The sequence below is a fragment of the Canis lupus genome, chromosome 26 (genome assembly GCF_048164855.1).
Source record: "Canis lupus baileyi chromosome 26, mCanLup2.hap1, whole genome shotgun sequence".
Taxonomy (NCBI): domain Eukaryota; kingdom Metazoa; phylum Chordata; class Mammalia; order Carnivora; family Canidae; genus Canis; species Canis lupus.
In genome coordinates, this window is record NC_132863.1 from 47,807,122 (window position 1) to 47,827,922 (window position 20,801).

At 56.3% G+C, this 20,801-nt stretch overlaps 1 protein-coding gene across 3 annotated transcripts in view; it reads left to right on the forward strand.

Moving 5' to 3' along the window:
- The window catches only part of CDH4 (cadherin 4), a 496,939-nt gene that overhangs the window by 212,582 nt on the left and 263,556 nt on the right, over positions 1–20,801 (forward strand). The window lies entirely within an intron of this gene.

Sequence of the window (20,801 nt, forward strand, 5' to 3'; positions counted from 1 at the left end):
CGTGAGGTGTCTGCAGGCTGCCCAGAAATGGCTGTGCCCCCCGGAGGAATGTCCTCTGCACCCAAGATCTGCTTCTGCAAAAACCCCTCCACATGCAGGAGCTAGCAACGTGCTTAGAAGGAAGAGGGAGGGAGGGAGGGAAGGAGGGAAGGAGGGAGGGAGGGAGACAAACATCTGTGGCATCTCTGCTCTGTGCCTGGCGCCACGTGATGGCCAGCCCTGCATCTCACCTTCTCCGCACGGTGGCTGCTGTGGCTCCCAAGGTCTCCACGTGTCCCTTCCTTGCTCAGGTCACAGACCACGGCAGGTGTCCCCCACCGACTCTCATTCAGAGACGAAGGCCGTCTGCCTTCAGCTTCCAGTTCCTCTGAGTCCTCAGGCCCTCTCCACCCAACCGTGGGCCTGTGAGAGACGAGGAAAGACTCATCCGTCTGCCTACACGCAGAGGGGAGGTTCCAAGGCCCGCCCAGGGGAAGCCGTCCCCGTGGGCGTCTGCTCCCCGGCAGCCACCTGTTCCCGTGGACAGGCGCGCGTGTTCGGTGTTAGCTTTCAGGTTTTGCCACGACGTTAGTGCTTTTATTACCCCCTTTACACAGATGAGGGACCAGAAGGTTCAAGGACTGAGCTGAATTGCTCACGAGCATGTGGCTCATCGACGGGAGCGGGGACTGGGCCCCGGCCACCACTCCCAAGGTCTCCTTGCGTCCCTCCGCCCGCCCCCCCTTTCTGGCAGTCGCTGCCCGGGTGCTTCTGCTCTGGCTTTTCGGGCGTCCCCAATGAACATGACACGGGCAGAAGGAGGAAAATCTTCCTTTTCTAAGCTTCCGTGTCAGGGAGGGCCTAGCAGGGCTGTGTTGTGACGTAGGAAGCAAAGACCTTTCTAGAACCCGTGTCCTGTGGTCTGGATTCCCTGGCACTCCTCTCAGAGCAGGCTCCTCCTTGGCACCCTAAATGACTCCCCGGAGTTGGGAGCGCTCCTTGCATGATGGACGCATCTTTTAAAAGTCTAGATAAAGCCTGCAGCCCGGTGTTATGGGAAAAGATGGTTTGCTTTGTGATTCTCAGATGTGAACGATGGAGAGAGTGCTCTCAATCTCATTATTGCAGTTGTCATATTTCAGAACTCCCTAAATTTAGCTGTATTTAAAAAAAAATGCCTACAGTCTTACATCAAGATAAAAAGGTTTCTGTCAAAATCAAATGACATGTCAATTTTAATGAGCAACTGAAAAATTAACAAATGTAACGTTCTAATCTAATTATGTTCTTCCGGAAAGCTCCTTGAAAGTTGACTCCAGTCTGATTGGCAAGTGCTCTGCCGCCGGGGCAGCAGCAACCATGTGTGGGAACCCCCTGGCGTGTGCAGAGGGGTTTGCCCCTCACGGCATTTCCAAAGCTTCGGGGTCGTTGGCTCACATGCTCACGCTTGTCGTGGACTACGACGTACACACAGAAAAGCAAACAAAGTGTACGCGTGTCTCTCTCAATTTTCCCAAGAGAGTCACAACCACATAGCCAGCACTGCAGATGCTCCCCTAGGGCCCCTCCCAAGTCACTGTCTCCCCACGATTTTTAATAAACAGCAGCTGTTTTTAGAAGGAGGGGATCTGGCCTCTCGGCTCCCAAAGCCTCACCGTATAATTGGTGCACAGAATGCTGCTCAGAGTTAACGTGCGCGGTTTGCTCAGTTTGGACCTATGTGTAGAGTCATGTGACCGTCATCATCATTCAGGTAGTAAACCTTCCATGGCCTCCAAAAGCTTCCCCTCCGTCCCTTTATTGTTTTGTGGGGTGGGGAGAAGGTAACAACACTAATATGAGCTCTACCCTTGCAAAGATTTTCAAAGTCCATGAGACCTTACTGTTAACTCTGGGCTCCAGGCTGCAAGCGGAGCTCGAGAATACAGTAACCCTGTGCCCATTAAACATCCCCGTCCCCTCCGCCAGCCTCTCGTGACCGCCTTCTGCTTCTACATCCTCGATGTCCTTCGGTCCTCACGGAAGAATCCGAGCTTTTTAAGCAGGGATCTGTGCTTCCCTTCCCAGAGGACAGGTGGCTGTGTGCAGTGAGGGAGGAGAAACGGTGACATCTGTGCATCCCCTCTCCTGCCCAGCGTCCCTCGTGGTTTGAGAATCCCACATGCTGCTCTGTGTGTTTCTGGGGAAGGACGCGGAAAGACCTCTGCCCTGTTGTCTCCAGTGAGTGAGAGCTTTGACGAGATGTGGCTGTGCTTTCCAGCTCCCACCCTTACAGAAGGGATTTTATTTCGCTGCCCAGAGCGTCGGGTGCTGCGTCAGTAGGACGTGACCTTTTATCACAGGCGTGGACCTGGGCGGAAGAGCATCATGGCTAGTAACTAGAACTGGCTCAGCAAATGCCTCCCTTCCCTTGTCTTGCTTTTGTTTGGTAGCACCTTGGGTGTGGGAGAGAGTGATGGCGTCTCTTCATGCCGTCCAGCTGGACACTCCCCAGAGCGTCATTCTGGGAGCTGGAGACAGTGGAGACCGGAGTCGGCCCTTTCTCAAGGACGTATTGATTAGCTGGGAACAGGGCACACCCAAAAACAAGCAGTGGGGAGGGCAGCAGGTGCTAAGTACCAATGTGGGAGGGAAGAGGAGGCCAGAGACGGGAGATCAAGAGATGGGAGGCAGGTTATCTGGACAATGTAGAAGTCACCTGACGCAAAGCCAGGATACAGGCAGGACAGGTGATGCGGGCAACACAAGGCTGGTCTACCTTCATCTCCTCTTTTTTAAAAAGGAAATTAAGGGGGGATCCCCGGGTGGCTTAGCGGTTTAGCACCTGCCTTTGGCCCAGGGCACGATCCTGGAGTCCCAGGATCGAGTCCCACGTCGGGCTCCCGGCATGGAACCTGCTTCTCCCTCCTCCTGTGTCTCTGCCTCTCTCTCTCTCTCTCTCTCTCTCTCTCTCTCTGTGTCTATCATAAATAAATAAATAAATAAATAAATAAATAAATAAATAAATAAATAATAAATAAATCTTTTTTTAAAAAAAAGGAAATTAGGTTGGCCTTGTTTTTTTATTTGTTTTCTTTGCATTTTTTTTTACAAATGCATGATCTCGATCCTTGGTTATTAACGATTGTGTATGTCCACATAGTGTACTTAGTAAAGCAGAAAATTAGACGTTTTAGAAAGATTTCCACCAGAGGCCAAAGTAAAAGTAGTTTTCTAGTTTTCAGTTTCAGTTAGATAGAGTATCCTATCCCTAATGAAGATTTAATCCTGTAGACTTTGGATTTCATATCCCAAGAATGGAATGGCCATTTCCATGGTGAGACATTCATATTTGATTCCTGAGACCCAAAGCCACATTTTTAACCTTTTATTGAGATCCTTTCTGACCGTATAATCTTAGGAGATCTGGAGATCTTAGATATCAGGAAGATAAATTTACATAGACCTATACCATAATTCTTGTTCTTCATATATTTTATATTGCATCATTTACATATGCTTTAAATATCCAATGAATTGTAATAAATGGGAACTCATAATAAAACTGGTAATAAAATGGATTATTCAGGTAATGCTGTTTTATTACAGTCTCATTATGATTATATAATCCTTATTAAAATCTGGATCAAAGATGAATTTCTCACTGGAGGCATTTCACAAGTACTTTAATAAATTCTATTTATTGCACAATCCCGGGGTGAATATTGGTTTTTATAATCTCATACAAATGTGTTGTAACATGACATGGAATCCATCTACAGGAAATCTGCAGCATGATTCCTTGATAATTTGTAGCTTAGTTTCAGAACTTCTTGTTCTTACTCTAGATTCTTTCATTAGAAGCAATGTTTGCTGGGTGGAATGTATTCATAGCATTATTTTTCATCTTTAGCTGCTATGGAAGTTGCCCCCAAGTGGCCCTTTTCTTAGAATCTTATTCTGACAGCATCTGGGGTCGTCTGGTGCTGATTAAAGCTGCACATGGCAGACGGAATCAGGCTGAGCGAGCGCCATCCGTGTGGTGAGCCCTATCCTTGTGGTGGGGGGTGCAGCCATTTACTAACAGGAGCCTACACATCTGGGAACTGGCAAAGCAGCCCCTTGCCCCGGCATCTCCAGAAAGATCTTTGAAGGCTGGACGAGAGCCAAAACAAGACAGCAAGAATGATCAAGGGAAAGGCATGGAGCCTCTCCGAAAAGACTGGCAGCGAGAATGCTTTGGCTGGGAAGAGACAACACTGGGAGTATTTAATGTCATGAAATAGTCAGATCTGTTCCACCAGACTCGGAAGGCAGGGCCCAGGAGCATATGTGCCCGGTCTAAGAACCAGTGAAGGGAGTCCAGCTTTCAGCCTGATCTAACAGGTAGAGACAAATACTGGAAGCATCCTGTGACTTTGTCATCTTTGGTATCTACAGGTGGGGCCTGGTGCTGTCCACCTGGGGGTGCTGAACGTGTGCCTGAAGATGGAGCTGCTCTGACATCCTTCAGACGCAGATGCAGCACCCCCTTGGTGGACAGCACGGGGCGGACACATGCGCTTAAGGGTTCGTTTCCAGAACCCCACATGCGTGGGTCAAGGAAGAAATAGGACTGACCTATCTTAACATCACTGGAATTCACTACCCACAGCTGCTGCCTCGGAAGACCCTGGGCCAGACCTCTGTGTCCACTCTGGTCTCCTTCCTCTGGAGTCTGCTTCCCCATCTGTACAACGGGCAGCGCAAGGATCTACCATGATGTTGTTACAGGGATTAAAGAACCCATGTTAAAATCATAGCGTATCTGGTACATGAAGATGTGTATTGTAAAAATGTTTGCTAAATTAAATAGATTTTTTTTCTGAATGGGTCTCATAGGCCATCCTGGAGGGTGAGGTCATGGGTCATGGGTCATGGGTGGGGGGCGGGTAGGGAGTGAATCCTATGCATAAGAAACCGAGACACCTCCTCATTCTTCTAGGCGTGCCGGGTGTGGACAGTGGAGGCAGCACTCGCCGAGTCCCAGGTTGTGGGGACCAAGGATCTGTTTGAGATGAGGCAGCGCAACGGGCCTTCAGGCCTGGGTGCAGAGCCCAGGGGTTAACACCCTCTGAATGCAGACTGGAAATTGGATGTGGAAACTCGATTTTACCAGCATCAGTTGGGGAAGCACAATTTTAAAAGCAGGATTTAGATAAAACTGCTTATTAGTAAAGTGAGGATTATCCAGGATTTAAAAGTTTGGTCTTATCTTCCGCACCGCTCAAGTGGGAACTTGAGGGGATTTTGGCCCCTGGCCGGGGATCTTCAGCTGTAAAAGTGTCAGACAGTCTTGAAAAAGTGACACCTGCTGCTGGTCCTGAGGTTTCCTGCCATCCCGGGGGGTGGGGGGTGATGCTGATAAATACGTGTGTGAGCAAAACCCAAGCACGTGGCCGACCGACTCCGGGTCCTTGATGGCAGAAAGCCCTTGACACCATCAGCATCTGGGACCATCCACGGAGCACAGACCCCACGGAAGGTTCCACTTGAGAGACGATCCGGTGCCACCAGCACCACAGCGTGGTGGGCCTTTCTCTCCGCCTGCCACCTGCAGGCAGGACCGCACCCAGACAACCATGGGCCGGCTTCCCTGTTCTTTCCAGACCTTAACACGTTAAGGACGTTCCATAAGTTGTTCTGATGGGCCCTGGCAGCCTGACAAACAAGGGCTATCACCAAAAAAGACGCACGTAGTCTGGGCCAGGAATTACGATGGATCCCTAAACCTCAGAGCTCCCCCAGCCTCTGCCAAATGCAGCTCATCTTTCGAAGGACCTGCTTCACGTACAGATCAGTAAGGGAGAAACCACTCAAGAGAAACGAAATGGGAAAGTGGGCAAAGACATAAATGGGAAGAGACAGAGACGGTGGTAAACAGACATACAGAAATATTGCACCTGCTAGTGGTCAATTTAAGACAAACCAAAGGGCAAATCAAAGGGCCACCCTTGCTCGTCTGATTAGCAGAATCTGAAAGTTGGCGGTTGAGGCCCTGGGGACGTGGGGTCCTGCAACATGTGCATGTGGGAATGGCGCACGGTTGGCTCCTGTGTTAGTTTTCTGTTGGTTTAGCCAGGTGTCCGCTGGGGCTGCACCCTGTCCTCACCTAGGGCCTCGCCCGGGCTCCCCAGGTGCAGCAGAATGAGTTCCTTCTGCTTCCCACGCAGCTTCCTCCACAAGGAAGGCCGCCCGGCAGGTGGGGTGAAGGAGAGACAGTCCCCGGGGCGAGGACCCTGGAGATCGTGGAGGGTGGGCTGCCAGGAGGTGCGGTCTGGGGGCACTGTCACTGAGCTCAAGGGAAGAGAGTTTAAGGAGGTGGAGGCTCTGCAGCAGCAAACTCCGCAAAGCAGCCAAAGAACATGAGGGCAGGGGTGACATAGGGCAGGTTGGGGCCCGCAGGGCAAGAGGCTGCTGTGGGAGGAGGAGGGAGCCACCCCGGGGCTGCCCGCTGCTTCCGGCAGTGGTGAGAACACGGTCACCAAGAGTGCCAGCACCCTGCGGCAGGGACAGTTCAGCAGGCTGTGCCCTGGTGAGGATGCTGTTGTCCCCCGGGTGTGGGAAGACCCAGGGACCTGCAGGGCCGGCTCCAGGTGGGGGGCCCTGGCCGCTCCCTCGTTTCCGCCGCCTTTCTCTGCAATTAGAGATGCCTCGTGTGCAGGGACCATTAACGCTGCGTCTCCTGCTGCATTATTGAGCAGGCGTCCCGAGGGGCCGGAGCCGGTTCCCACTCTTCAAAGGGAATAAATAGGGTGAGGACGTGACTGTGGGTGTTAACTGTGGGGAGCGTGGGCTCTGCAGACCTGGAATGTGCCAGGCCTAATTACCCTCTGCACTTGTGGAGAGGCAAGGAGCCTCACCAGGCCTTCGGACCTGCAGGGATGAAACCGAGGATGCTTCCGGAAAATTAACCCCAAGTCTCCTTGACGGGGGAGGACAAGCCACAGCCGGCCTCCCAACACCCAAATAAGCCTCTGGCTGGGCAGTATTTCTTCCAGAATGTACCCTGGGAGGTGTTTCTCACCATCCTTTTGCTTTTCAGACAGGAATCCCCACCTCTTTCTGTTTAGGGAGATAAATTGACTGAATGCTAACAAATTTGTTCCATTAACATATTCAGCGGTAGGCAGGCATGAGATAATATAACTCAATTTCTATCTTAAATCATTGTTTTAATCTTGCACTTGAATATCATCATTTAATTTGTACATCCAGCTGGAAATATTGATTTTCAGAGGCATTTATTCTGTGCATTATGTAAAATTCTATTTGCACTCTGCTATAGAAATATTACTTTGTGGCTTAAAATATTATTGAGATTGTTCCTTTTTTTTTCTCATTTCCCACCTGCATCATATGCAGACAGGGCATTTGAGGGCCTAACCGGGGCGTCGGGAGGGGAAAGGAGCTCATTGAACCACGTGGGACTGACTGACTGTGGCCTAGGGGAGAGACGGGGGAAAATTGTGTGTGTTCCCTTGGTTTCTAGGACTGTGCGTGTGCCTCGGTGTATGTATCCTATGTTAGTACAATTGTTTAAAAGCTGGTGGATAGCAAACGGCAGGCTCCCAGACTTAACCCAAGGCCAGGCACCCAGCCAAGCTCCAGGCCAGCTGCCTGTGGGTCAGCGAGGGGAGCCCCCAAGGCTGTTGTTGGGTTGGGCTCCGGGGCTGGAGCTGCAGAAGCAGCCCCTCTGCTTGCACACTGATCAGGTTCTGCTGCTTTTGAGATCTCTCCCTAAACTTGTGCTTGCTCTCGTGTCCCAAGGCCTCTCTCACTGAGACACCCTAGAGAAAACATTGGTAGCCTCCAGCGTGGCTGTGGCAGGAAGGGAATGTTCATCCCAGATGCATCCAGAAGTCGGCCAGTCGAAGGCATGAATCCCATCCACCCTCGTGATGCAAACAGCCACAGCCTTATGCATTCAGAGCTTCTGACCTTTAGAACTGAGCATCCGCGGCTCACGTTGTGGAAACCCACACCATAGCTGATCTCCCGGATACCCGCTGACCCGGGCCGGGCGGTTATAATTATTCCCATTTCACAGATGAGGACGCCGAGGCTCAGAAGTGTGATCTCACAATTCACTGACTTCAGTGGCAAAATAGTGGCAGGTAGACAAGAAAGATCCCAGGCGGCTCACCGGGATCTCCGGCAGCCCGCAGAGGGGGGCGCGGGTCAGACGGGGACTCTGGCCATGGGGACGCCCCTGCCCGTAGGGCTCAATCGTGTGTGTTTAGGATCCATCCACGAGCCCGTGAAACAGAACCGCAGGTGCATTTGCTGATCTCTGCTAACTCAGAGAAGACAGAAGTAGATTTAAACTAATGGTCGTTATATCAGGCTTAGGGAAAAAAATCAATACGTAGTTGTCCAAAAAAACCTTTTAAGGAAAATGTTTTAGGAATAGATTCTATGTAGGGGAAGTCTAGAACGGGCGACATAATTTGTGGGGCTCAGTGCAGAACAAGAACACTGGGCCCCTTGTTCAGAAAGTATGAAGAATTTCAGGACCATGACAGAGAGCAGTGCCCGCGGGATGGGGCCCCTCTGAGCGGCGAGCAAGGTTGCGGCTGAGCGGGCCCAGGCGGAGTGCGTGGGGCAGCTGGGGAAGAGCTCCTGGAAGTCCTGCCCTTGGCCTTGCACCTGCCACTGGTCAGACGACCCTGAGAGTTCAGTGCTGGGAGGCAGGCCGATCCCTGCCAGGAGGCTGAGTCACTCCTGAAGGACTGGAGTATCTCCACCTCGAAGGACCCCCATGAATGCTTCCACTTTCTCCTTATTCCCTGGAGAGACGGTGCAGCAGACCCGCCCTCCCACGGGAGCCTGGAAATCACAGCAGCTTCCCAGTGAGTGGCCTGGGCTCCCCATGGGTGCAGACCGCCAGACCGGCCAGAGCCAGAACTGGACCAGGAGGGGAGTCCTGCTTAGAGCATCCTTCATGCCAGTCTTCATTCATTCATTCATTCATTCATTTATTCATGGGATGTAGGCTCCCCTGGGGGGACCCCCGCACAGAGCCCTCCTCCATCGTGGGGGCGCCTGGGCTGGCACAGGGCCTGCAGCCAGGGCACAGCTTCCCTGAGACGGTGGCTCCTGCAGGAGAGAGGAGGGCGAGCAGGCTGGCAAGGAGGAAGGGCTCTGCACGGGCGGCCCACAAAGATCACCCCTCAAATACCCTCTCCTCCTCCTCCCTGAGGTCTGTGCCTAAATTCAGTAGGGAAACAGCAAACCTCCTTGGTGAACTCCATTAAAAAAATAAATAAGGTAAATTGAAATATCTAACCGCTAACACCCGTAAGGATGCCCGTTGTCATAGGCATGCACACGGGCGCGGGTGTACACACACGTACATACACATACAGGGGACGCTTGGTGCACCCAGGAGGGTCCCGCCAGCACCAAGTGGGTGGGCGTCAGGGGCACTGCCAGGCGCAGCCCGCACGCCCGTGAAGGGGAGAATTTGCCAGAATTGCATAGGGCAGAGGCTGATGGGCTTTGCTGAGCTATGGGCCTCCCCCCAGCCCCCCCGCCCTGCCCCCCCTCCCTGAAGGCTTCTCCTGTACCTGCACAGAGGTGAGCTCGAGCCCCTCCCCTGACAGGAACTCCAAGCCAGAGCCTCTTGGGGAGCAATGAGCCGGGCCCTTGACAGCACAGGATGAAAGACGGCCTCCCGGAGGGCGAGGCCAGGGCAGCTCTGGACTTGGATTCGGAGGGAGTGTCCCCCGTGAGTGACCGCGACGTCCCCGCGCCATGAAGGGGACAGTGCCCGCCAGGCCAGACCTGCCAGTTCGCCCCAGTCCTCCGGAGCCGCCGTCGGCCCCCAACTGGCCTGCCCCCGGCCCTTCCCGGGGCGCCCACCTCACCACGTGGCTCCGAAGGCCGAGCCCGCCCCCCAGCCGGGGTCACACACAGAGGGGCCCTGGCGCCCAGCTGACAGCTGAGGGTGAAGGGGCCGCGTGCAGGTGGCGTCGAGCGGCGTGGCCGGGTGTCGCGTAAACCCAGGAAGGCCAGCTCGTGCACATATCAGGCACCACGTGGGCTCCCCACTTTCCCGCGAGGAACCTCTCCTCGCTCCGGCAGCCTTCTCGAGGGCAGGTGGCTTTAGCCTAGTTCCCTTCACCCCTGCCCCCCTCAGCCCTACCTGTGCACCTGAGAGAAGGACACGCGCCACGTGCACCCCGCCCCCCCCCCAGGGAGGCCAGCGGGCAACGGGGCTCGGGCATTTGTCCACAGACACACCGGGCTTTGTTCTGCGCTGGTGTGAATTATTACGTCTGAGCCCCAGCCTGGAGGCCGCAGCCCATGAGAGGCCCTGAATTTGCCCAGTGGGCGTGGGGTGGGCGCCGTGACGCCGCGGCTTCCTGCCAGGGGTGGGGTGCCTGGCCCTCGCCGTCATGAAGTCCACACCTGTGCAAATGCTGTTGGGGCGGGAGGAAGACCCGAGAAGGTCCGGGGCTCAGGTGGGTTGCCGTCCGGGCTCCTGGTCCGCATGGCCTGGGCCGTGCTCCCCCGGCCCGGGGCGTACCCCCCCTCCCTGGGTCTTCAGTTCACCTTTCTCCCCAGACCCAGGCCTCACCTGCCAGCGCTCACTTCCCACATGGGCTGCGGCGGCTGCAAGAGCCAGGTATCTGCACCCCGGGGCGGCTTGAACAGCAAACCCTTACCCCTCGGGGTCGGGAGGCTGCGAGTCCAAGAGGAGGTGTTGGCAGGTTGGTTCCTCCTGGGGCCTCCCTCCTGGGCACATGGCTGCCGTCCTGTCCCGTGTCCTCACCTGGTCATCCCTCTGTGTGCGAGGACACAGTCCTATGGGATCGGGGCCACCCTACAACCCTTGTAAAGAGCCTGTTTCCAAATACAGTCAGATTCTGTGGAACTGGGGGTCAGGACTTCAACATACGAATTTGGGGGGACACCGTTCAGCCCATAACTGTGGGGCGTATCCCGGGTCTGGAGCTGCCTCCTGGTTCCTGGGGGTTTCCGTCCTGCTCCTCGTCCCACAGCAGGTACCTGTGGCTGTCCTGCTTTTAACCACCATCCCCTCTGCACACATCTCATGGGCTGCGGCCCTTCCAGGTCACACCTGGTTCCAGGGGCTGGAGGTGGGAGGGGGACAGTCATATTCACCTGGAGACCAAGGGGAACAGCGCCCGGAGAGCAGCCCCAGGGCTCAGCACCAGGCCCGCCCTTTCATCTGCTGCCCCTCCTGCCCTCGCCCCGAAGTCCCCAGCAGCCCTTGCCGAGGAGGGAGGCCAGTGGGGTTGTGGTCAGATGTGAACGTGAGGATAGACACAGGGCAGGTAACAGGCCGGGCAGGACCTCAGAGGCCCGCTCACCACGTGCTGCGCAGGTCAGGTCGCCCCCAACGTGCGGGCACCTCCCAGGGGCCTCCCAGGGCAGGTGCGCAGGAAGTGGGTGGGACACGCGTGAACAGCAGCATATTGCTTCTCAGGTTTTAGAAACGGCGGTTAGAAAGATCTTGCATGTGGCAGCACATTTAAGAAATTGACTTTATTGAAAGGCAAAGAGTTCTATGAAAAGATGTAGGAAACCCAGCAAACACACACACACACACACATCCGTTAATAGGGTGCTTGTGCTCTGGAAATTGGGAAGCATCGAGAAATATTCATGAAGCCACCAAGGGCCGTGTTTGAAACAGCTTACAGGGGAGTGAATATCCCAGATTTTGACGTCTGACTCGCGGAAGATTCCCCCCACCCCCACCCCGCCACTGCGATCGGTGACACAAGCCAATGTGCCTCCCGGCACGTAACCTGCAGCATCTGGTCTTGGGGCTCTGGTCTTCCTAAACCCTTACTGGGGGGTGTTCAGCGCACCTGCTAAAATGCTGGGTGCCGTGGGTGCCAGCAGGGATGCTGGGCGGGAAGGTCTTACAAGCCACCAGTAGTGAGAGATGACGATGCAGAGGGACCGTGGCTCTCCATAGGCCTTTCCATTCCTGAATCTGACTCTGGCATGAAGTTTGTTTTTTTTTAATTTTTATTTATTTATGATAGTCACACAGAGAGAGAGAGAGAGAGAGAGAGGCAGACATAGGCAGAGGGAGAAGCAGGCTCCATGCAGGGAGCCCAATGTGGGATTCGATCCCGGGTCTCCAGGATCGCGCCCTGGGCCAAAGGCAGGCGCCAAACCGCTGCGCCACCCAGGGATCCCCTGGCATGAAGTTTCCCAGGACTTTGATGGAATCCACGTGGTACAGATGGGTGCCGGCGTGTCCCAGGTACCTTCAGGGCCAGGGGCAGCGTTAGGAACCTTGGTTCCTTTGGCAGCATCTGATGAGCCAGAAGCTGGTGGTTTCCGACGATGCCGCGGCCCCGAGCTGTTCCACTAAGGCGGTCATCCCGCAAACGGGCACGCAGGTGGAAGCCCCCGCCGCACACTCCGCAGGCGCCCAAGCTCAGCACACCCTGGGATTTCTCTCTCAACGTGTTGGGCACAGACTGTCGAAGACGGGAGGACGGGTGGGAGGACGAGTTTGGCGATTCCCCGTCGCTGCCTAAAATATGCGTGTTCGCTGCCCTCTTACCCATGTGCCCAGAAGGTGTCTCAAGGGAAACGGAATGTCTTTTCCGTCTTCCCCCAGAAAATAATTAAATACCGCGGTCATCGTTCATTCTGTATGTATTTGCTCAGGTTATTCATCAAAATGCGGAATTCTCGATCATCTGCCGTCGTCGTCATACCAGTGGAGTGGATACGTCACGCGGGTGAGCTAACGTGTCCCGAGTGTGTGTCAAGTGATGTACATGGGGAGGTCACCCCTGGAATCAGCGGCAAGGCTCTGGGGTTCGCGGGCGTCACAGGAGCCCGGCCACCGTCGCCCTCTGCTGCTGCTTTGTGCGTCGCCACGTGGGATGTGTCTCCCTGTTTTCAATACGCATATTCCTTAGTTTCGTATCTTTAAAAAAAAAAAATCTACAAAGCACTGAGAAGTACAGACGACCTAGTGAACACTGAGGTGTCCGCCACGCAGGATTGACAGACGTTACTAGACTCTTACAGAAATGAGAGCGTTGGGATCCCTGGGTGGCCCAGCGGTTTGGCGCCTGCCTTTGGCCCAGGGCGTGATCCTGGAGACCCGGGATCGAATCCCACGTCGGGCTCCCGGTGCATGGAGCCTGCTTCTCCCTCTGCCTGTGTCTCTGCCTCTCTCTCTCTCTCTCTCTGTGACTATCATAAATAAATAAAAATTAAAAAAAAAATAAATGAGAGTGTTATATAAAAGGTGACCTCCCCTTCCGTACCCAGAAGCAATGCTATCGAGGGCGGCGTCTCTGCATCTGTGTGTTGTGCCTTTTCTGTACGGTGTGTAGAATGGTACAGAAATCATGCTAAATTTTGCACAGACTTATCTTTCTTTTTTTATTATTTTTTTATTTTTTTATAATAAATTTATTTTTTATTGGTGTTCAATTTGCCAACATACAGAATAACACCCAGTGCTCATCCCGTCAAGTGCCCCCCTCAGTGCCCATCACCCAGTCACCCCCACCCCCCGCCCTCCTCCCCTTCCACCACCCCTAGTTCGTGTCCCAGAGTTAGGAGTCTTTATGTTCTGCACAGACTTATCTAAAACGTGTGCAAACGGGATCGTGCTGTGTTGTCCCGGAACTGGCCTTGTTTTACTTAATACCATTTTGCGGTCTCTCTTCACTGGCACGTATTAATCTAGTGCGTTTTAGCCGCTGCCCGCCCACGAATGCGCCACAAGATGTTCCCTGTGCTCGTAAGGAGGTTGGGTGTGGGGTCATTGCTACGTCCCCCCCCGCCCCCCGCGTCTCACCCCTGCTCCCTGCAGGGCACCTGGGAGGGTTGCTCCTCAGGTGAGGTATAGCCGCGCTGCTTGCTTTGGGCAATGAGATGTGAGTGGGAGCGGCGTGAGCCACCAAAGGTCAAAACATGTGACCGCCCAGGGGAGGTGACTCAGGACCCTCTTTCTCATCTGGAAATCCATCCAATCAAAGCGGCTTGGGGCGCTGAGCCAACACCGCAGGGCAGCGGCCTGGAGGGTTACCTGGGCGGGGAATAGAGTGATACTGGGTTAAGCGACTGAGGTTTGGGGCCTGGCTGTTACTGCAGCAGAACAACATCCCATCCTGACTAAAGAGGCCAGATCTGGTGTTGTGCCATCATGAGCAGTGCGGCAACGTACAGCATCATGTGCATCTCCTCAACTGCCTGGATCCGCTGGGTCCGGGGGCAGCTGTGCTTTTAACTTGGTGTTGCCGACTTATTCTCCAAAAAGGCTGCTCCAGCTCGCAGCCCCGCCCGTGGCGAGAGAGTCCTTCCCTCCACCCCCAGCGCTTTTGAGACGTTGCACATTTGCCAGGCTGAGGAGTGTGAAATTAATTATTTCACTGCTTTAATCTGCGGCAGGTGCTCTCTTTATAGATGTAGTGTTAGTTATGGGGCTCTAAAGTATTATATTCCATGATAATCAACGTAACAACCCTTTTAATGAAAAATTCATATTTTGCACAATATTGGGGCATTTTCCATGTGGGCATCAGTGAAAAAACAGTCGTCACCAACGGAGTGGACTCTTGGAACCACATAGGGAGTATTTTATGAGCAGAAAGGGTTTTTCTGTTCCTTTTAATAAACAGCTCTGGCACTAGGAAGGGTGTGTGCTGGTGGTGACGAACATCAGAAGGTGGCCCGGCCCCCCTGGAACTGTTTGCAGGAACCTGTGAACCATCTTTCAGGTTCCTGTGACGTGGAAAGGCGACAGTTTCTTTTGTTAGTGAAAGTTTGGCTGGCAGTGTTTGGTTGAGCAATAAAAACGTTGCTAAATCCGCGAATGTCACTTAGCTCTGCTAATTTCTCAACCATGATAGGTTTCGTTTGTCACTTACGACATTGCCAAGCGGAGCGATTTTTTTTTTTTCTTTCTTTCTAACTTTGGTTACAAAAATTTGTGAAAAGCAGAAAGTCGACGGCACATCTGGGACGTGTGGGTGCTGAGACGTGAGACGTGTGCCCAGGTGACCGCACACCACGCGGCGGAAGCGCCCTCCTAAACCTTGCGTTGATTACAAGTGATTTTGCGAGTGTAAATGGGCCTTTGTGATGTTTGTTTGACAGAGTTGGTACCTTCCTTGCCCTAACACCACCACCGCCGCCACCCAGGGATGGCAAATAGAAATCCGTTTATCCGGGCCGGAGCTGCTAACAGAACAGCTCTCCAGTAACTTCCCCGGCCCTGGGGAGCGGAGCATCTCACTCCAAGCCCCACTGCTGGCCTGTGTCTCTGCAGACAGGGGGATCCCCCAGGGGACTCTGCTCATTGCCTCCCCAAGGCCATGGATGACATTTGGGGACTGCTTTTGTCCTGCTCGCCCAGACGGTGGGCACATGCCTTCTGCTGTTGGCTCCGTGAACATTCTGCCATGTTCTGGGAGACAGGACACCAGATCTTGGAAGGAAAGCATGTGGGATGCACGTCCATCCAGATGGATGGGTCACGGGGTCTCTGCTGACAGCGGGGTGACCCACGTCAATGACGGGACTCCGCAGGGACAGGCCGCCCGCTGACCCCCGGCTCCCACTGCCAGCACCTGACCGAACTCTCACCTTCTCCCACCGGGGAGATGCCAGCTTGGGAGCGTGTTGGAGGAGGACGCTGGAGAACAACATGCGTGACTGAGCCGTGGCCGTGGGCTGCCATCCCTGCTCCCGGGAGCGTGCTTGTGAGATGGGCCAGCCTCTCTGCTCCTGAGGAAGGAGGGCTTTATGAATTATGGAACTCGAGTCTTACATTTAGGGAAGGGACGTAACTGCTGGGATCTTGGGATTTGGCAAATACAGTCTCTGGGTAAAGTCAAGTCAATGTGAGGAAGAAATCAAACGTGCTGATGCGTCATTTGGGCCCGTTAGGAAAGGATTCGTGGGCAGGCCCGAGGTGGGTGCTGGCGGACACGCAGCCTGCGCCCCTGACCTCAGCTGTCCCAGAAGAGGGGGGGTGCGGCCACACAGCCCATCTCGGGGGGTCTGTCCCGGTGGGCGGCGCCTGGGGCCACCTCCGGAGCTGGTGGGATGAGCCAGGTAGGAGACCCCGCTGCAGGGAGCAGCACACTTTGGGGACAGCGTGGCACCTACTGTTCCCACAGGAGCCGACGCAGCTCTTCTGAAAGGCCAAACAGCTCTGTGCCTTGAAAAATTACCTTTAAGAGGCTAACGTTGTGGCCGTGTCCAACGAGCATACGTTAGGGAAGTGGCAGTAAGTTATGGGACATTTCAAAACGCTGCCCGAAGCATCCAAAAACTGACGGCGAGGCACGACGATTAGGTGTCCTCTTGCTTTGGGGTCACGGTGTCAGGCTGTCACGAGCACATGCTCATGGACTTCCCACGTGGGCTCCACGCCCCGGCATCTAGTGTGAGAACATCCATGTGGCACCCCCGGCCCCCTCCCTGGCCTCCCACTGTCTCATAAAACCCAGCTGGTGACCAGGTTTGCTTTGCACAATCACGGCACAAATTCTCTTCTCATCATCCTCCACCGTCCAGCTGTGGGAGCCCCCGGCAGCGCCCTCGGAGACCATGGGCCTAAAGGCAGGCGTTCATGTGTGTATGTGTGTAGTCTGGTGTGTATGTGTGTGGCCTGATGCATGTGCACGTGTGTGTGGTGTGTGGTATGCATGTGGCCTGGTTCGTGTGCACATGTATATGGTGTGGTGTGTGTGTGGCCTGGTGCATGTGCACATGTGTGATGCGTGTGTGTGTGATGCATGTGTGTGGCCTGGCATGTGTGTTACACACGGGATGTCTGTATTACGTATGAACCCAGGAGGCACGCACGCCGTGTTGTCCGCGTGCCAGGGACTCCCAGCGCCTGCACCCCCTGTGACCTGCAGTGTCGGCCACGTTCTTAGGCGTCCCCCGTCCAGTGCTGGGTCAGCAGCTAACTAACGGGCTGCAGGTGTGTATTTCTCGGGGGGTTCACCCCAGAGTCTAGGTAGGCGGGGTGTGTCTCCGGCTCTGCTGCAACAGCAAAGGAACACACTGCACGTGTGATCGCCGAGCTGCTAGCCTGATTTGCTGGAGGCCCGTCCTGAGCGGGCTAAGTCAGCCTGTCCAGGAGATGAGAGACGCGGAGTTGGGCAGCAGGCCCCCCGGCACCTGTCCTGCAGGAGGGGTGCAGCTGGAGCGTGTGGCCTGGCCCCGCCAGGGAGCGCACGGCCCGGAGACGCGCCCCAAAGCTTGGAGTCCGGGCAGCCGTCCGAAGGCTTAGAGCGGGAGGCACGGGGCTCGGAGGTGGCAGCCGGGCACCTGCTAGGACGCCGCTGCTCCCCGCGCCCCCCAAACACACAGCCGTCCTAGGTTAGCAGAGTTCTCATCTGCTCGTGGAATTATTGCCGCAGGCGGCGTCTCCGAGGCTCCCAGCCAGGCCACAGCAGGGCGACACGCTCGCCACCCGGGAGCACCTGTTGTCCCTGCCAGGTCGGGTGAGGGACGTCCCAGCGCTCGAGCCCCCAGTGCTAATGGCCCGTCACTCGCACGCTGGATGCGCCCGGTGGACACAGTGTAGTGTGTGTCGCTTTGGGGTGGGCAGGGACAGCCCCTCTGTGTCTGCGTCCCAGGGCTGGCATCTCAGAGGCTGGGGACAGTTGCAGGCGCCCCCCCCCCCCCCCCCCCGCCGACAGCCAGGCAGCCAGGCAGCCAGCCAGCCGCTCACCGAGTCTGCGGACGGGCCCCCGTGGCCCTCGGTTCTCACGTGAGCAGCTGGAACCTTCTCACGGGCTGGTGGCCTGGAGGGGAGCCTCTGCAGGGTGGCTGGGGGGGGGCTGTGTCAGCGCTCGCAGGGTGGTGGCTCTGGACGGCTCCAGGGAAAATGCCGGACGCAGGACGAAAGCCATGAACCTGTTACATCTGCAAACACGACCAGCAGGAGAGAAGCCCGACTGTGGGTAAACGGCCGGACCACAGGCGGGGTGAGGGGCGGACGGCGGCACCCAGTGCCCCCAGCCTGGCTCTGGCTTCTGAAGCCCACGGCCCCTCGAAGATCCCGCTCTGCCTTCTCGGGGTGAGCTGTTGCTGCAGAGACCCGGTGGCGGGATCCCAGCGCCAGGGCGGCCAGCACGAGGGGCAGGGGCCCCGCTCCCCACCCACCAGAGGGCTCCGCGGGACAGAAGGGCACCCAGTTGGCGCCTCTCCCGTCTCAGCCCCTCTCAGCCCGCAGGCACTTGCAGGCTGGTCTCCTGCTGTCGGGCCAGAGGATGTTCACTCTGAACCTGGGGTTCGAGCTCAGGGTCCTGCCACGGGGGCTCCGTCAGGGAGAAGGTGATCTTCCCCTGCGCCCCCTCCCACAGGCCCGCCGGTCGGGGACATCTGGCCCCACTCCTCATTGGGATCTTCTCCTTGACAGCCGGGGGTGCCCTGGGGGGAGCTCCCTCCTCCACCCGCTGTGGATCCCGAGCTGTTGGGGGGGGGGGGGAATGCACCTGCCAGGGAGTCTTGGTGACTCATGGGGACGAGGCAGCTGCAGCAGGCCTGGCCCCGTGAATCCGGCATCAGTCCTCAGGCTGTTCTCCTGTCGAATGAGAGAAGACCACGATTCCGCTTCTCCATGCCGGTCTGCGTGCAGAACCTAAGAAGAAGGCACCCCCTTCCTGTGTCCACTCTTCAATCCCCCTGCCAGCCCACCTCGCAGCGCTTGGGTCCCAGGAGGGCCCGGGCGCCAGTGCAGGACCACGACCAGGAGGCTGGCGGCGTCTGGGGCCCGGCGCAGGCACTCTGGGGGGGCGGCCCTGGGGCGTCCTCGTGGTCCTGGGGCTCGAGCCACCTCCCTCACACACGGGCCCGCACGCAGTTGTTCAAGGCCTATGTGCATGTCTGTGCGTGTGCACGTACCTAAGCTCCATGGGTTCACAGATGTGAATGTGTGCACATACGTGTGTGTGTATGTGCACCTGGACACGTGTGCACAGGTGAACGACTCGATCTGTGTGCGCATGTGTGCATTGCGTACGTGTTTCTACATACAGGTATTTACCAGACGTGTACCTGAACGCAAACACATGCATATACTTATGTGTGCACACGTCTGTGCACATGCACGTGTGTACATGGATGCACACACATATGCATGGAGACGTGTTTGTGTTTTGTTACACATGCACTCGTGTGCACACAGTAACATATGTGTGTTTGTGCATGCACAGGGATGCATATGCGTGTGTGCACATGTGTGCACGCTTACACAGATGGACTTGTACCTTGTATTTGTGCAGAGAAGAGGAGCACAGGCGCCCGACAGGGAGGGAGGGCTTGGGAGGGATCCGCTGACGTCTGCTGTGCTGCCAAGCCGGGGCCCTGCACCAGGCAGAGGCGAGGCTCCGGGGATGCCAATTTAAAGCCGTCCCCTTAGCTTACGTGATACGCCCCGAGGTGGGTGCTCTGGGGTGGACCGTCCTGTCAGGTACACGGACAGAGGGGGTGGACCAGAAGCAGCAGTGATGAAGTGTGAGGGGCCCCAGGGCAGGGGTGCCCCCGGGCAGGGGTCCAGCGATAAGCTGGCCTTTCCAGCACAGACAACCTCAGAGTCTGCAGAGTGACCCTGGTGCTGACACACTTACTAAATAGGCTCCTATTTGAAAAGCTTTCCCAATAGTGCCCTGGCTCGCGGTAAGCTCTGTATACACACAATTGGTAAAGTAAATAAAAAATAAAATACGGTCTGCCATTCGTGTTCGGGGGGCGGGAGGGAGGCCTCGCTTCCTGGGTCGCCACCCGCGGGCGGGCTTCCTGGTCTGCGTGAGGCCCTCGGGCGGGAGCCGATCATGTGGGGGGTTATGACCCCACGAGCCCCGCGGGCTCCCAGAGCTGGGGTGGTCCGTCCACACCTGCCGGCCTCACGTCGGTCTGCTTCCCGGCATTTCCACGAGCGCGTGCAGCTGACCTCCGGGGAGCCGGTGGGCTGTGTCGGCGGTGGGCCGCCGGGGGCCAGCAGGTAGCCGGCCAGCTGCAGGCAGCCTGGGGTCGGGAGCCTGGGCTTGTGGGGCGTCCTAAGCTCGGATCCCTGTCCGGCAGCAGCGGGGCCCACGGGACGTGGTTCTCTCTTACTGGAAGGACCGGGTGATGCGCCTGCAAGCTCTGGAGGTGGCGAAGCAGAAGCATGAGCGTGCAGAGTGGGGTGGGACCCCCTCCAGCCCCAAAATGTGCCACCTTTTGCTCAGAAGGAGATTGAGCACCGCCGGTTAGGACTGCGGGCCCCAGATCCCTTTGGACCGGTTATTGCAGAGGACCGAGGGGCGGCTGGACGTCATAATCAGACCCCTTTCCTGGGAGGTAAGCGGAGAGTTTAGGCAGACGGCACCGCCTCCAGCGCTTGGTCTTTCCCGTGTGGCCCTGGCCGGGGCTGTGCCCAGGGCCGTGCTGCATCCCACGCTGCTCTCTGCTCACAGAGGGCACATGCTGTGGAGACATGTGGGAAAGTCGATTTTTAAAGTCGTCGTGATGGTTAACCGGGCATCGGGTAGGAGCACGGTACCTGCTGATTCCCACAGGGCTGCTCAGAGGCGTGCGACCTGCTTCCTCACTGGCTCCGGGTCGTCCGGCGAGAGCTGCAGGCGTCGGGAACTGGGCGTGGGCCTGGGAGTCCGGGACCCTGCCCAGCCTGGCTGAGCCATCAGCGGGGCCGTCTGAAGAGGCCGGGTGCCCTCGCTGAACGTTCCTTCTGGCCAGGCTCACGGCCAGCTCCAGGGCACCGCGGTCAGCACGGCCAGCTCGCGTGGCCAAGCACAGTTTGTGGGGAGGGCGGTCCCCAAACGGCACCG